Source organism: Leucopleurus acutus (genome assembly GCF_964270905.1).
Source record: "Leucopleurus acutus genome assembly, chromosome: 3".
In the NCBI taxonomy this organism is placed as follows: Eukaryota; Metazoa; Chordata; class Mammalia; order Artiodactyla; family Delphinidae; genus Leucopleurus; species Leucopleurus acutus.
Genome location: NC_139145.1, coordinates 55,789,734 through 55,807,411, shown reverse-complemented (window position 1 = coordinate 55,807,411; position 17,678 = coordinate 55,789,734).

Genomic DNA, 17,678 nt, shown 5'->3' with positions numbered 1-17,678 from the left:
CTGCCTAGCAGAAAGTCTATAACTGGAGTGGAAAGAGGGCAGATAATGTATAGCTCTTACTCCATAAAAGGAAAGCCCACAGGGAATGCAGAAATTGTTTGTCCTATATTCAAAACGTTTGTGTGACAGAAAGGATTCTTAAAACTTGTTTGGGAACTAAAATTTGAAGCATAATGTATGCTTATGAAAAATACTCATAATGGGAACATTTCCTTTTAGACTATTATAGAATTACACCATTCTGTACCCCCCATCTTATTTACTCACCATATAAAAATGACAACCTGCATATTTTAACAATTCGTTCCTTCAATTTTCAAAGATGAAGCCTTCTTATAACCCCCATGCTACGGTATATAGCATATGTGCAAATATAGTTTCTTCCTACCCTCCGCCTTACCCTGACTTCAGTGAGGAAATAAGGGAATATAATGCAGTGTGATGAGTGCTGTAATGGGGAAGTCCAGGGGCCCTGAAAAGAGCTATCTGGCCTTGACTTGGGGTCAGGGAAGACCTTGTGGGTCAGAGACGTCTAAGTGAGGGACAAGTTATAGTCGGATGAAAATTGTTCCAGGCAGAGGATACAGCCTCAAAAATCAAGGAGTAATAAAGAACACAAAGTCATTAAGGCATTAGAAGATGCTTAAATGATGGAGCATGGTAAATGAGGGGTGACGAGGATGAGAGAGATCAGGCTAGGAAGAAAGGACAGGATGGGATTGTTGCTTCTGTAAGACCATGCCAGGTGCAGTAAGAGCTGGGCAAGAACAGGAACCTGGAGAAAATGAGGAGGCTGTTGCCAATTTTTCAGGTGAGATGATAATGACCTGCACTAGGGAAATGGTAGTGGAGATGGGGAATAAGAGATGGAATCAATTTTCCAAGCTTAAGCTGGGAGTCTCATTTATTTGGAAGTAGATCATCTGATAGTCCTGGACTTGGTTTGATGACAATTTCTTTCTGAAAAAGTAGAGAAAGCAAGAAGGACACAATTAATCCAATTAATTGGATTTAATTTTAACCAATATGGAAGAAACATTTGATGCTATGCTGGCTACTCCTATGCAAAAGTCTAGTGGTTTAGCTGACTAACCAGCCAGCCAAAAAAGCTAGCTGAGACTTAATAAGCATGATTAGAAAACTAACCAGAAATATAGGATTTCCTCTATTATGAAGTAACTTCAGTTCCAGAAGTTTGTATATAAGTCTGTTTCTTTTTCTTATGTTCAAAATAAAACTATACATTGCTATTTGTTGTTGGAGCTCAGAAATGAAATTTTTTGTGTGACCTTTTTTCTATTCAGGAAGATTAATAAATGCCATTTTGAGGTGCCATTTTTTTAAAAAAAGGGAAATCGGCCAAATGAAGTGTGTCTGGAACACAGCAATCATGAATATAAAGCATGCCGTCCATTAAAATATTTTTGAGCATGGACTGTGACCAAGGCGCTGTTTTAGGAGATGAAGACATGATGGTAAACAGAGCCCGTTCTGTCGTCAAGGAACCATATGGGGATCAGTTAAAGAAAGTAGAGCCTGGAGAAGAGACAAGCATAGGAGCTGGCTTCATGGAGCTGAAATGCTGTCAGTAGGAACACGGACCCAATTTATTCTGTAGTACTTAAAAATTAAATTAAGGCCAATGAGTAGAGTCTGCGAGAGAAGGATTCCAAGAAATTCTGAGTGTCTGGTTGTGAGATAAATGGTCTGAGGTGATGTGGTAGTGGGCTCTCCCTTTTTAACTAGCTGGATGCTGCATTTGACCTGCATTGTTTCAATTAAACTTTAAACCGCTCTATAAGTATAAATATTAACCCCATTTTACATATAAGGCAGCTGAAGGTCAGAAATCCTGCAGTTCCAACACAGAAGAACAGCGATATGACTGACTATGCTCCTCTCTATTATGAAACCCACCACCTCCCCATTAATATAAAGGCTGAAGAGATGGCTGTCAAAAGATTTCTCTAAGAGAGGGTGAACTACAGGGATGTAAGGGTCCTCCTAAGCCTCACATTCAAGTATTCTAGATATTTCTAGAATATGAGATACAGGTACGAAAAATATGCTTCAAATGACAAAATTATCGAGAAAGAGAACAGATTAGTAGTTGCCATGGGTCAGGGGATGTGTGGTAGGTAGATGTGGTTACAAAAAGGATCCTTGTGGTGATGGAACACTTCCGTATCTTGATTGTAGTGGTGGTCACAAGCATCTACACATGTGATGAAACTACATAGAACTAAATACACACACACACACACACATGCATGTGAAACTGGCCAATCAAAATGAGGTTGATGGATGTTAATTTCCTAGTTGTGATATTGGGTAATTAAGCAAGAGTTACTATTGAGGGAGACTACACAAGGGGACAGGTGATCACTGTATTATTTCTTGCATGTGAATCTATAATTATCTCAAAATAAAAAGTTAAAAACATATGTGATTCAATCACATGAAAATGACTATGCCAACACTGACTGTTGTCCTTCCCCTCCACTCCCTCTCTACCCCATGCTCCTCCAGTGGGGGCAAACCTGGTGTTACTGCAGAATGCACTCCCTCTTTATTCCTGGGATCAAGTCTGACTTAAGACATTTACCCCCAAGTTTCTGTGTACTGAAGACATTAATAATTCCTCTTACTGCTTTTATTTGCATTCCTCCACAACATTCAGGAAAGTGTTCTCTGGAAAATGCATGCTGGAGGATGACAAAAGTTCCCATATTTGTTGATTTTAGTTCATAGAAACAGTGAGGGTAATGGAACTCAGGAGGAAAAATCTGCATGATCAAATGATTAAATTAGATCATTTCAGCATTTTATGAATACAGAATTTGGGTGCATCTTGAATATTATCTCCAAATAAGATTGACTCACTTGTCCAACTTTCCAAAAAGCATTTGGAGGAATGCTACCTTGTAATTTTAACCCTCTTATTGAAAAGCAATACATCTACATTATTTTAAAAAAAACAGAAAGTATAAAATCACCTATAATGCCACCACTCAAATATACATATCAACTTGCCTTCAGTGCTCTTGTTCTTCTTAATCAGGACACTTGATTATAAATGGCACTCACTGAGGCTTTGCAAGCTTCAGGTACAACCAGAAATGGGGACTGCAGTGCTGTACTTAGGACTCATCCTGAGGTTTTCCAACTCTTGGCTCTGTTTGCTTTTATGCTGCTTCCATCTTTAGGCAGGTTTTTCCCTCTTGGTGGCAAAAACGGCTGCAGCAGGTCCTGACTTCTATCTCATGTTTAGGCAATCTTAGATGGAAAGAGAACTTCTCCTTCCTCATGACTCTAATAAAGGTCCCCCAACGGGGTCTAATTAACTTGACTGGGCTAAGAGGCTATTTCTGAACCAATGGCTAACCAAAGAGGTAGATTGTGCTCGGCGCCAGGTCTGGGTCATGGGCATGAAATCAGGGCAGGTGATTAGGGTATGGGATTAGAGTGCATTTACCATTCTAATTCTGTTTTAGTAATCACTAAATCACAGTAATCACTAAATCACCTGTAGATCAGCAGGTTTACCCCGTTTTCTCGCCTTTTTTGCTCTGATTTCAGTGTGGTAAGAATATCACGTTAAATAAAAAGAAAAAAATGCAAATAAATCTAAGACAACTCTTGTCAAGCTAACATCTACTTAGTATAATCAATCATTACAGTTGTGGGGATAATATAGCTTCTCACATGCTGAGACTAAGAAACAGCACTACCTATTAGTTCTGAGAGTACATAAGACATTAACAAAAAAGGAGATTGAAAAAGACTATATATAAGAGATATGACTGTGCAGCTCCATGTTTTACAAACTCTGCGTCATGATTTATTTGTGGGTCATGAAATCAATTTCGAGCATCATGACAAATTTAAGAAAAGGAAAGAGCATAGAACATATGAAAGTGCAACACATATGATGCAGTTAACTGCTTCGTAAAACTTTGGTTACAATTTATGTGTGGGTGTGCACAGGCATGGACACACTCTGGGTCACAAGTCAAAATGTATTTCACCATAGGTCGAGTTAATTGAAATCACCTTGTGACTGGTATAATTGGAGCTGGTATCTAAAATGTTCAAGAGGAAAGTCCATTTAATATCTTCTGCACTGAGCATGAGTCACCACTGAACGAGCAGCTCTTCAACATTCAAATCCCATATAGCTTAAGAGGGTCAGTGATTTACATTGTGCTGGGATCACCTGGTTTAGATTAGAACAGTTCTCACCGGGCTTAGAATGAATCTCAACAGACCTACATGAGTCTTCATTGCCATTTTTGCTAACTGTCCTCGGTAAATATTAGAGTCTCCAAAGAACACTGGTCAAGGTATGTCACCTTTCCTTTAAAATAAACACATCTCTATTTCCCAACTAAGAGTAGTGTCAACATAACTGAAAAATTCAAGGAAATTTTGAACTGTTCTTATCGAATATTTTACATATTATCTAATATCGTTATGCTCTGATAATTTCTTTCAGTGACTTGTTAATTTTATGTTTTTACACAGAAATGTTTATAATTCTAGTGGAGCCTGAGTAGTTTGTTTAAAAGGACTTCCTTTCTACCCGATCAACGCATACAAAAGTGGCAGTTCCTTAGGAGCCCTCCCATAATCATTTCCCACTCCCACTCTAAAAATAAACATCTATTTTTTTCAATCTGTTGTAAACTTCTATATACACAAGCTTATGACATCACCTTACAACCAGATTCCCATTTGTAACTTGCCTCCCCTTCCTCATAAGGAAACGCTGTAGCAGCCACTCTCATATTTCTTCAGAATCCCAGTGACTCAGCACAGGGTCAGATCTGCCTTTTCTCAATTTCTGGCACCCTTCAGAAGATGTTTCAGGTAACAAATGAAGTTGAAATGGGTCAACATTTCTTCCCCCCACCTGCTCAAGGACAATGATTTCAAAATCCTTATCGCTAGGTTTTCAAAGGCCAGGCCTGTAACACCAAATTCTCACAAGAGGGTCTCCATTTGAAGTCCCTTAAGTCAAACAAATCTAAATATAAACTCTTTTTCTGTCCCCTAAAACTGCTATTTTCTCCTCCTGACTTCCTGTGTCTATTAGAATCCACTGTTTTCCCAATGTACCCGGACTCAAAACTTCAAGAGCACCTTGGATTCCTTCTTTGGTCCTCATCTTACATATGCAATCACCATGAAGGTTTAATATCATTCAACCATGTGTAAATCTGCCTTGCTGGGCTCTAACCCTACTCCACAGTTTCATTCTGTCCAGGAAGGCATCCAGAGAGTGTCACTTGATTGACCAATTGATGAGGCCAGAAATAAATGCAGCGTGGCATCATGTTAGGAATAGTTTTCTATTTCTAGCTTAAAATAAACCTAAAACATAATAGGAGCTTATTGGGAAAGGCAAATGGTTTTAGCATTTTCCGTTATTTTTTTAAACAAAGATAATCCTTCTTAGTACCCTAATCATTAAACAGCCATTCCCAAATTATATATATATATGTGTGTGGCTGTATGTATGTATGTGTGTATATATATATAAACTTGTGTACGATTACATTATTTCATTTCACATTTAAGCCCCTTCTGCAATCCTGAATGTTCAGGGGTACTGGATAAAACCAAAGCAAAACCCATAATTTCCCTTCTATTTCTTATCGGCCATGCCACGCAGCTTGTGGGGTCTTAGTTTCTTGATCAGGAATCGAACCCGGGCCCTTGGCAGTGAAAGCACGGAGTTCTAACCACTGGACCACCGAGGAATTCCCTATTTTTTTTTTTTTTCTAATTCTTCTTTAAATGAGCCACCTTTCATTTCCCTTTCCTACAACTGGAAAAACAACAAAACAACAAATGTATTTGATGTCAGTGAGGGCAAACAGGTTTCATTTTCCTCATCAGCTAAGATTGCTAATTGCTACCTGGAGTGATATGTCAGGAAGGGTTGTTGGTCACAACCAGGTTCTGCCAGAAAGAGTACTGTGGTCAATTAGTGAGGTCTGCTTTTGCCTTGAGAAGGACAGCTGATGACTTGCATGTCATCCTGGGTCGAAACAAGAATCAAGGTCAATCTTAAAGCAGACAGAAGAGTTTGGCATCTGCATGGCATCATTTGAATGGTGGGTTATTAGGGCTTTGGGCACAAAAGTAGCTACTTTGCCATCTTGTCACAATACTGAAAATCCAGGATTAGAAATTCATGAAGACTTTTTGAGAACTTTCACTATTAAAAAAATTGGGGGGAAGGTTGCACTTTCTACATACTATGTACATACTACAATTGTTTTCCTTATTCTGGGAAAGAGAATGAGCTTAAGCCATTATCAGTAAACATCTAAAAAGGGAACAGTCTATCAGACTGCTTTTCAATAGCAGTGAATGAAAGAAATGGTCTTTTGTATTGAAATATGGGATAAATTTATTAGAAGGAGAGAGTCAGGAGGATGAACTGAGTGGGCAGAGAGAAATGAAGGGGAAATCAATTGGTAACAATAGTCTTTTTTTGCTTCTTAAAACATAACCCCACCCCCAAAAAAAACTTTTAAAAAGTACAAGAAAAAAGGCAAACAAAGTAAAGAAAATTTTTTAAAGAGAAAGAAAAAATAACAATCCTGGTAAGACTCATCCCTAATATTCTCTGCAAAGACTACAACTCTCTTGCCTTTTTCCCTTATAGGCAGCAGCAGGCGTATCCAAGAAGCACAAACTTGTTGAATTCTATTCTAAGTAGAAATGGTTTTGCATCAGCTAAAAGGCAGCAGGGATTTAGGCCCTTTAGATTGTGGTGATGACAGCAATAAATATAACGGCACCCACCCGTCATGTGTGCCATGTCTCAGCTCTGCATGAACTGTGAGCACAGGATCTCATGTTAGTCCTCACCCAATCCTTGAGGGGTCGCTCTTATTATCCCAATGCACAGCTGGACTTCAGTAAGTCCACTTAAAGTCACACAAGGAGTGAATGACAGTGACAGAGCCAGACTTTGAACCCAAGTCTGTCTAAGGTCAAAGCTTACTCCTCCTCCTTCCCTTCCCCATGTCCTCTTCTAGCTCTTTGCAGGGTCTAGGTAACTGTCCATATCAGTTCTGGGGCTCAGACAAGACGATTTACACATGTCTGACATATGAGAAAGAGAGAGCGTTAAAACTCCACAGCATGAAAAGTGATTTTCTTATTGTTTATACTTGGATGAGACCCTCTGGACTAAAATTCTCTCATTTCCGCACTTTGTGTGGCTACATAAATTGTTCCAAAATGGAATTCATGTGACATTTACATAGCAACATTAACTCTGAATCTCTCAGTGGGAAAAAACCTGTAAACTGATGCTAATATTCACATTGGAAAACGAAAACATGGACAAACCAAAGAAAATGCTTTCTGGTTTGTAAACCTTGTATAAACAGATGTTTAAAACTTTAGTTTGCCTACATCTACCACGCATATAAGTGAGAATTAATTAAACTGAAATTCCATAGAAAGCTTCCCAAAGCTCCTAGTTTACTCATGAACTAGGATAAACACTGTAAATGAATAAAATACAGTGTATTAAACAATTTAAATATAGAGTCTTGGTTCCTTAAGTTCAAGAAATACAGTATTCCAGTTGTACCGAGTGACCAAAAGTGACGGAAGTTTTGTTTTTTTAATTGGAAAAGCAATTAATACAGAAAAGCACATGGTATAAAAACACCTCTGTGTCCTCAAACCAGAATTAACTAATAGTAACATTTAGCCATATGTGCTTCTAAAATTGTTTTTAATAAAGGAAAAATAAAGCAATACAGGGAAAGCTGAAGTATGTTGTATCCTTCCACGATTCCACACCCTTCCTTCCTTCTCTGCCTCTCCAGAAACAGCTTCTTTTTGAAACTTTGTGGGTATCCTTCTAATTCACGTTTTTATATTTTACTAGGGAGCCAGAAACCAAATATTATATTACTATTGTTTGTGATTTTGAATTTTACAAAAATGGTCTATTTTACATTGTGTATTCTATCACTTTCATTTTTTAACTTAATGTGGTATCTGTCCAGCTTAGTACAGGAAGATCTATTTATGCTAACTGCTATACTGTATTCCATCATTTAACTATACCAGAGTTTATGCACTGCTTTATCAATGACGTTTACTGCTCCCCACCCCTATTTTTTCTATTACAGACATGACTTCTTGTGTACATGTACGGGTGTTTTTCTAGGGTACACACCTAGAAGTGAAATTGCTGCATTGTAGGCGTTCGCATTTTCAACCTTACTGGGTAATTGCCGAATTGCTCTCCCAAGTGATTGTACCATTTTACACTCCCACCAGCGGTGCACTCCCACCAGCAGTGCACTAGAGTTCCCATTTCTAAGAGACTTACAAACACTTCAAATTGTCTGAGTTTTGAATTAGGAATCCTGATTTTAATTTCTTACTTTGCCAGTCTTTAGGTTGTGTATGGGGTATATCATAGCAGCTGTTGGCAGGCATTTTCATTATTATTAACAAAGAGCACAACATAAGAGCACAGCACTGATGTCTTAAACTCATATTTGTAGCCGATATGTATTAAATGCATTTGGTTATGACACCATATAATAGAACAAAACAAGTACTTCTTTTTGTGGAGTTTGACTGAATCAAGCAATCACTAGGCAATGCGCACAGACTTGGAAAAGTATAATTGGTGTTTTACATTACTTTCCTTTGCTTGCAATATCAACCACTTATTTTTTTATCAGCACTTGGCACCACACTGACATTGACTTATTCCCTTCTATTTGTATTCAGACCATCTTTGCTTGGTACAGAGGCATAGCAACTGTTTTATCTAACTACCCCTGAGGGATTGTATTAATGGTATAGTAGTTACTATGTACACAGTCTGGAGAAACTTTTTCACACAAAGATAAATTGTCAAGCCCACAGAAAGAAAAAGAGGGTAAAAGGATGGGATAGGAAAGGGATGCTATAAAATAGACCTTCCCTCTTTAAATGTAGCATTTCAAATTAATATTTTCCATTACATCTAGTTGTAATGATGAAATATGTAACAACTCAGCTGACAACCAGTGAGTGGCTGGTCCATACAAACATGCTTCTGTGGTTTGATACTGGTTCTACTATCCCTTCTCTTTTAGATCTATGAATGGGTCTACAAGTTCATAAAAAGGGGCAAAAACAACTACATAGTGTTTACAGATGTCATTTAAAAGATGAATGCAACACTTAGAAGCTTAAGAAGGAAAAAGAAATATGACTTTTGCTTCCTACCTTTTTCCTTTTTGTGGATATAAGAATGATGGTAGGCCAAAAAAACCCAAGAATTTATGCACAACAGAATTTTAGAGATTCATGGGCCATTTTCATTTTACAGTTGGAAAATTTGAGGCATTAAAATAGCTCATTTAAGGCACACTCTGCACTTCATTACTCTGTCTCTTCCTGTTTTCTCCATGGAAGGGAAGGTGTCCCTTCTCCTTTCCTAATGAAATGACTGACCTTTGTTAGCTTCGATTACCTGATCGTTGGAGCGTCACAGTCAAACTCACCACATCGTTAAATTTTCCTCTGAAATAGCATTAATGGCAGAGGAAAGCGAACATTCTCACGGAGAAGTTTTCAATTCTATCTTGAATTTTGCACTTCATTTCATGATACAACTATGCTTGTTTTAACTTAAAAACACATGAATTGGAATTTCATTTCATGATACGATTATGCCTGTTTTAATTTAAAAACACCCCAAATCATGGAGTACAACGTGTGTTCCAGAAAGACGCGCCATGTCTGTCCTGTTCTTTTATTTAACAAATATCTATTGAGAACCATTTATCTGCGGAGAAAACAACAGAGGTCACTGCTCCTCTTGGCACTTACAGTAGCATCACAAAGCACGTGACTATAAATAATTATACAAAGAATCAGCGGAAGGTGTTGTGGTGTGTCTAAAAAGGAGAACTAACCCAGTCCAGGGGATTAGGAAAAGTAATGTTTAAGGTGAAAATGGAGTAGGAGGTAGCTTTCAAGACTGCCTGCCACATAATCATTAAATTAAGAGAATCACCACATAATTTTTCACACTGATCTCTTCTAAAAGATGAGTTATAATGCTTTTGTAATACGTTAGGCTTTTGGGGGTTTTCTGCATATAATTTTAATTCAAACAAAGATCACATTTTAAAAATTATTTGCTCTTCTGGATTTTTTGTACCTTTTCCTCCTCATCAGCCTACCAGTTGCTTAAGTGTGAGCTCAGCAATCCTGGTGTATGTAAATGTTGAGGGTGATCCTGGATTCTAAGATGGTCAGGGAAATAATCCAGAAGAAAGAATTTCAAAGATGCCCTTGAAAAATTGAATTGAATTGACTAAACAACAAGCTCAAATCTTGGGAATACTGACCTCTGCTTCTAATTCCATTAGATCCTTTAAAATCCATACTCTGCCCCTGCCCCTTTTTTCCCTCTCTGTAAAATTGGAATGACACAATGAAGTTGACTAGCAATTAATTTTCTTAGGTACATATTTTGCTGGGCTCTTTTGTCCTGTTCTATTATATAGTTAAGGAGGTCAATCTTTCAACTAGTGGTGAAAATTTTTTGTTTACTAAAGGTCCTAGATTTTCATTATTTATAAGAAATGAGTTAAGCGTGATGAATAAACATGGGTGACAATTAGTTGATTCTGTGTTGGGTCCTCACATGGAACCAGATGGTCTAGCGATGCATGTAAATAGATCATTTATTTCATTTGGAAATCTGATAGTTGAATAAAAAATTAGACATTTGTTATTAAAGTACATTTACCAATGTTCTAATTTAATATATTGTTAAAACAAATGCAAAGTGAAGTTAAGGGACTTAAATTACTTTGGTCAACTGGGAATAAATTCAAAAGCTTCGTCAAAAGCTGGAATTTACAGCCTGCAATCTAGCTGCTATATACTGAACATTTGTGTCCCCCCAGAATTCATATGTTGAAGCCCTAATTCACATGTGATGGTATTTGGAGGTGGAGCTTTTGGGAAGGTTTAGATGAACTCATGAAAGTGGAGACTCTTTGATTGGATTAGTGTCATTATACGAACAGGAAGAGAGACCAGAGTCTCTCTCTCTCTGCCAGTTGAGGACACAGTGAGAAGGAAGCCCTCTGTAAGCCAAGAAGAGGGCTCTTACCAGGAACGAATCTGCTGACACCTTGATCTGGAATTTCCCAGCACCCAGAAATGTAAGAAAATAAATTTCTGTTGTGTTAAGCCACCCAGTCCATGGTATTTTGTTATAGCAGCCTGAGCTGATTAAAATGCTAGCTTATTTATTTTATTTAAAAGTTACATTTAAAATACTAATTATAATTAGTAAATATTGATTTGACTTGGCTTTCTGAAAATTTTTGCATGTACTACTAGGGGGAAGCAGCATATATTTTATAGGGTTACTTCATGCTTTATGAGAAGTTATAGATTGATTTTACCATTGAAAATGACAGATTTATGCCCCATTGAACACTAAACAGCACTTCCTGATTTTTATGCTAACATACTTTGACTTTCTGCATGCTTGGTAAATATGCATAATAATGGTAGAAAGATTTAAACAGGTAATAAAGAGGGAGGATTATCCAACCATGTTCTTCAAGAATGGATGATACGATGCCATGCCAGTGCATTCATTAGGTACAACAAAGAGAGTTAGAGTTCCTTATAAATGATTTTATTAAAAAAATCTCCCTGAAAACTCTAAGGGTGGGAGTAAACCTCTTATCTCATAGATAGAAGAAATATTTGCACATAAATTCTTTAATGTAATGAAGATGAAAATTACAATACCTCAGTGATCTCAGATAAATAATGAAGCACTTCAGCTTTAAATGAGTTGCTCAGAATGCTTTCATAATAACAATAATGCCATTAAAGAAATGATAAAAGGTTTGGAGACACTGTAGTTTTGCCATCTTGTTCCTAGGCAAAACCATGGCTCTGATAATATCACTTCCAGATCTGACTTCCTCTAAAGGACGTGAAAAGTCATTATTTAAATATATGAGTAATAATGAAACTCACTTTGCCCATAAGATTGGCAAAAATTTGAAAGATGCTATTTGTTGTTTTTTTTGTGACTCTATCACAGTTCTTAGTTGCACACAATAGAATCTACTATAGCTAATTTAAACAGAAATAAAACATTAAAAATTATTAGATGCTCAGAAAATTAGCATACTTGCAGAAACAGGCTCTAAGCTGTGTTACAGAATAGGTTTCACTGCAAGGCTTCAGAACCGTCCTAATGAAGGAGCTGCTGCCATCCTGGACCTTGAATCACAAGGTCTGCCACCTCCAGCACCAGCAAAAACAATGTCCTGTGCCTAACCACTTCTCTTATGTAATTCTTTTCTGATCCAAGTTTCATGTGACTGACTCTAATTGGTGGTTTCCTAACTGCAGAAGAAACTGGGAAATGTAGTTTTTAACTTCTTTGGAAAGGAAGGATTCAAATATATACATTATCAAAGCATAGAAAAGGTGTCCAAAATTTTTCAATAGCCCCAATTAACTAACGTCCTTCTTGATAAAGATACTGGAATCCTGAGAGTAGTATCAACTAGGAAAGGATTTTTGAAAGGCAATTTGGTGTTACCAAAGGCAACTTAAAATTCATATTCAGTATGATTAGCTGTTTCATTTCTAGTAATCTATCCTGCAAAAATAATTACATATGTATCAAAAATATGTATAAAGGCGTTTGCTAGAGCATTGTTTGTAACATTAAAAATAGTCAACATTTACTAAAGGTCCTGTAACCACTAAGGTTCTGAACTGTAGCCTGTCCTTTGTTGAGAATTGCCCATACTGCCATATAACATGGATGACCAGCAATGGTGACCACGGGGGGATTTCTGATTATACACAGGGTCACTATATTACATAGGGACCATGGCCTTGGCAAGGAGTGGAACCAGATGCTCACTCATTCCCTTTCATCACCACCTATTTTCATCAGCAAGCCAATGGAGCACATAAGAATCACCTAAGGGGCTTGTATATAAAACATATTCTTGGACACCCTGCTCTAGAGGCTCTAACTCAGTAAGTCTGGGGTGAAGCCCAGGATTTTGCATTATTGATAGGCTTCCACAATACTGTAGGCAGAATAATGTCCCCCAATCAAAAAGAGGTCTGCATTCTCATTGTAATTTCTTCCAATCTAATGATTGTAAGCACCATCTTTATGCCAAAAATCTGCAAATTTAAACTCTTTGCCAAACCTCTCTTCTGAACTCCAGCCTCACGTATCCAACTGCCTACTCTACATTTCCAATTGGAAGTCTAATATAAACACCTCAAGCTTGACGTGTCCAAAACCAAACTACTAATGTCTCCTCTGCCCCCAAAATCTTCTCTACTCACAAACTTCCCCATCTCAATTGAAGGCATCTAGGTTTTACTGTTTCAGGACAAAAACCATGGAATCATCCTTGGTGACTCTTCCCCCTTTTTTCTCATATCCCATATTTAATCCAACACCAAATTGTATTGATAAGATTTCCAAAATATCCTGAGAGTCCAACCATTTGAAATCACCCATCCACCACCCTAGCTGAGTCATAAATTGGAATACTGGACCACTGCAACAGCCTCTCCACTTGTCTCCCAGATTCCATTTCACTCTTCATATTCTATTCTCAACTACTCAGAAACCAGAGTAATATACCAAAAAACATCAGATTTCTCAACTCTGCTCAAAACTCACCAGTAGCTCCTCATTCCACCTGCAAGTCTACAAGTCCTAAATGATCTGCCCCCATCCTGCCATTACCTCACTGACCTCATCGCCTCCTACTCCCACCTTGTTCTCTTTGTATCAGCCACACTGCTCCTGACTTAGGACTGTCCCCTCTCCCCGGAATGCTCTTTCTACAGACATCTACACCTCTGTCATTCCCTGTGTTCAAAGGCCACCCTCTCCATAAAGCCTATCCCAATTAACCTATTGAAAATGCAGCCCTCACCCAGTGCCCATGGCACCCTTCATTCCCTTTTCCTGCTTTTTTTTTTTTTTTTTTTTTTTTTTGCGGTACGCAGGCCTCTCACTGTTGTAGCCTCTCCTGTTGTGGAGCACAGGCTCTGGATGCGCAGGCTCAGCGGCCATGACTCACGGGCCCAGCCGCTCTGCGGCATGTGGGATCTTCCCGGACCGGGGCACGAACCCGTGTCCCCTGCATCGGCAGGCGGACTCTCAACCACTGGGCCACCAGGGAAGCCCTCCGTTTCTAATAAATACTATTGTTTACTTATTTATTATCTCTACCCTTTATTAGTTATTTCTCCCCACTAGAGTATTAGCTCCACGAGGACAGGAGTTCTGTCTATTTGGCTTGTTGATGTATCTCATGTTCCTATTACAATGCCTACAAGGTTCTAAATAAATAGCTGTTACATTTGTTGAAATAGGACCACAGACCACACTCTGAGAAACAGAATTAAACATCTTCTGCAAGTTGTATTTATCACATCATCATGGTGGCATTAGAATAAAATTCATATTAACTTGTTTTATTGAATATCAGAATTGTATTTCTTGAATAATTTGTGACTTTGGGATCACAAAGTCTCCAACCCTTGTACCAGATATTCTTTCCTGCTGAAAGGTCTACTTACTTTTCATGGCTTAATGAAGCATTTTAATGTGTAGCCCGCGTGGAGCTCTCTCAAGAACTGTCATTAGAACATTTTGTTTCCTGGACCCTAAAACTAGGTTGTGAATATACGGAAATAAGATGGACTTTATTTTTTTTTTACATCGTTTGGAAGAACGGCAATGGTCTAGAGTTTTACATTGTTTGTTCTTCTACTCACTGAAAGGAACCAAGTGGCAAAGTAATTATTGATCACACAATATTTCTAGGCTTATGCTAAAGCTAAAGAAAAATGTCCAATTGAGGGAAACTTCCCAGAAAATAGTTTCGAGTATTTTGGTGTTCAGTCACATTGTGTTCCAAATATGTAACTGAATGTGTATCTTGATCAACAGAATAACCAAATTATTATTATTTACCAGTTGGGTTTTCTTTTCTAAATAGTCCAGCTCAGTTTTTTCTGACTGAGTAAACTAGCAAGATAAAAACAAACCTCCACTTACCCTTGTTCTAGATCTGATTCTTCCTGGGATATTTTAGAAAGTGGCAATTACCAGATAGCAGGAATATTCTGCAGAAAGGGTGATTGTACCTTGCATTCAAGCTTTGCAAAACTACTACTCTGGCATACACTTATTGGGGTCTGTCTTGCCTCAGTATCTTTTTGCACATTCCCTTTCTTTTCTTTTTGAGTCTGAGCTCAAGAGCCAACATCCTCTACCTTCATCCTCTTACTCTCATCTCTTCCTTATCATCCCATACTGTACTCATCTTGGCCTTTACCACTCTATGTTGTAATCCTATGTTGCAATCATCTGTTTTTCCTTGCCTGTTCTCTATTAGACCATATCGTTCCTCTCTCTGTCCCATTTCTACTAGGGTGTATGGCACATAGTCCTAAATGAGCACTTGGCAGTGAATTTTTTGGAAGGAATGTGAGCACTGGGAGTTGGGCCATCAGGAGGTAGAGAAATTTTTACAGATCCTGATACCTGGACATTAGGTAAGGGAGAACTATTCAGATCCTTGTAAAACTTTATAGTAACCAGTGTCTTTTCCATTTCCTTGTCTACCCTCAAATGAGAAATGAGAGAAAAATTAGGCTCAGTGAGATCTTTATTCAAACAATAATTCATTTTCGCTGGCTTCAAGATGATGGAGGAGTAAGACGTGGAGATCACCTTCCTCTCCACAAATACATCAAAAATACATCTACATGTGGAACAACTCCTACAGAACACCTACTGAATGCTGGCAGAAGACCTCAGACTCCCCAAAAGGCAAGAAACTCCCCACATACCTGGGTAGGGTAAAAGAAAAAAGAAAAAACAGAGACAAAAGAATAGGGACAGGACCTGCACCAGTGGGAGGGAGCTGTGAAGGGGGAAAGGTTTCCACACACTAGGAAGCCTCTTCACTGGAGGAGATAGGGGGTGGCGGGGGGAAGCTTCGGAGCCGTGGAGGAAAGCACAGCAACAGTGGTGTAGAGGGCAAACCAGAAAAACTCCCACACAGAGGATTGTGCTGACTAGCACTCACCAGCCCGAGAGGCTTGTCTGCTCACCCGCCGGGGCGGGTGGGGGCTGGGAGCTGAGGCTTGGGCTTTGGAGGTCAGATCCCAGGGAGAGGACTGGGGTTGGCTGCGTGAAGACAGCCCGAAGGGGGTAAGTGCACCACAGCTAGCCAGGAGAGAGACCAGGAAAATGTCTGGACATGCTGAAGAGGCAAGAACCCATTGTTTTGGGGTGCACGAGGAGAGGGGATTCCTTCCCTGTGTGCTCATATAAGGCAGAGTACTGCCTAAATGAGCTCCAGAGATGGGCGCGAGCCGTGACTATCAGCTTGGACCCCACAGACAGGCATGAAATGCTAACGCTTCTGCTGCTGCCAACAAGAATCCTGTATGCAAGCACAGATCACTACACATAGCCCCCGACTCACACCCCGGGAGTCTGTGCAGCATGCCACTGCCAGTGTCCCGTGATCCAGGGACAAATTCCCCAGGAGAACACATGGTGCACCTCAGCTGTTGCAAGGGACTCTGCTGCTGCAGGCTCACCCCACATTCCAGTTATGACCAGTGTACCCCTCCCTCCCCCCAGCCTGAGTAAGCAAGAGGCCCCTAATCAACTGCTGCTTTAACCCCTTCCTGTCTGGGCAGGGAACAGATGCCTGAGGGTGACCTATATGCAGAGGTGGGACCAAAACCAAAGCTGAACCCCAGGAGCTGTGCAAACAAAGAAGAGAAAGGGAAATCTCTCCCAGCAGCCTCAGGAGCAGCGGATTAAATCCCCACAATCAACTAGATGTACCCTGCATCTGTGGAATACCTGAAGAGACAACAAATCATCCCAAAATTGAGGTGATGGACTTTGGGAGAAACTGTAGACGTGGGGTTTGCTGTCGGCAACTGATTTGTTTCTGATTTTTATGTTTATCTTAGTATCGTTTTTAGCGCTTGTTATCATTGGTGGATTTGTTTATTGGTTTGGTTGCTCTCTTCTTTTTTTATTATTTATTTATTTTTTAATTTAAAAATTGTTTTCTTCATTTTTATTATTTTTTTTCTTTCTTTCTTTTTTTTTCTCCTTTTCTTCTGAGCCGTGTGGCTGACAGGGCCTTGGTGCCCTGGCCTGGTGTCAGGCATGAGCCTCCAAGGTGGAAGAGCCAAGTTCAGGACATTGGACCACCAGAGACCTCCTGGGCCCACATAATATCAATCAGTAAGAGCTCTCCCAGAGATCTCTGTCTCAATGCTAAGAACCAGTTCCACCCAACGGCCAGCAAGCTCTAGTGCTGGATGCTCCATGCCAAACAACTAGGAAGACAGGAACACAACCCCATGAGCAGAGAGGCTGCCTAAAATCATGCTAAGTTTACAGACACTCCAAAACACACCCGTGGATGCAGGCCTGCCCACCAGAAAGACAAGATTCAGCCCCACCCACCAGAGCACAGGCACCAGTCCCTTCCACCAGGAAGCCTACACAAGCCACTGAGCCAACCTCACCCACTGGGGGCAGACACCAAAAACAACAGGAATGACGAACCTGC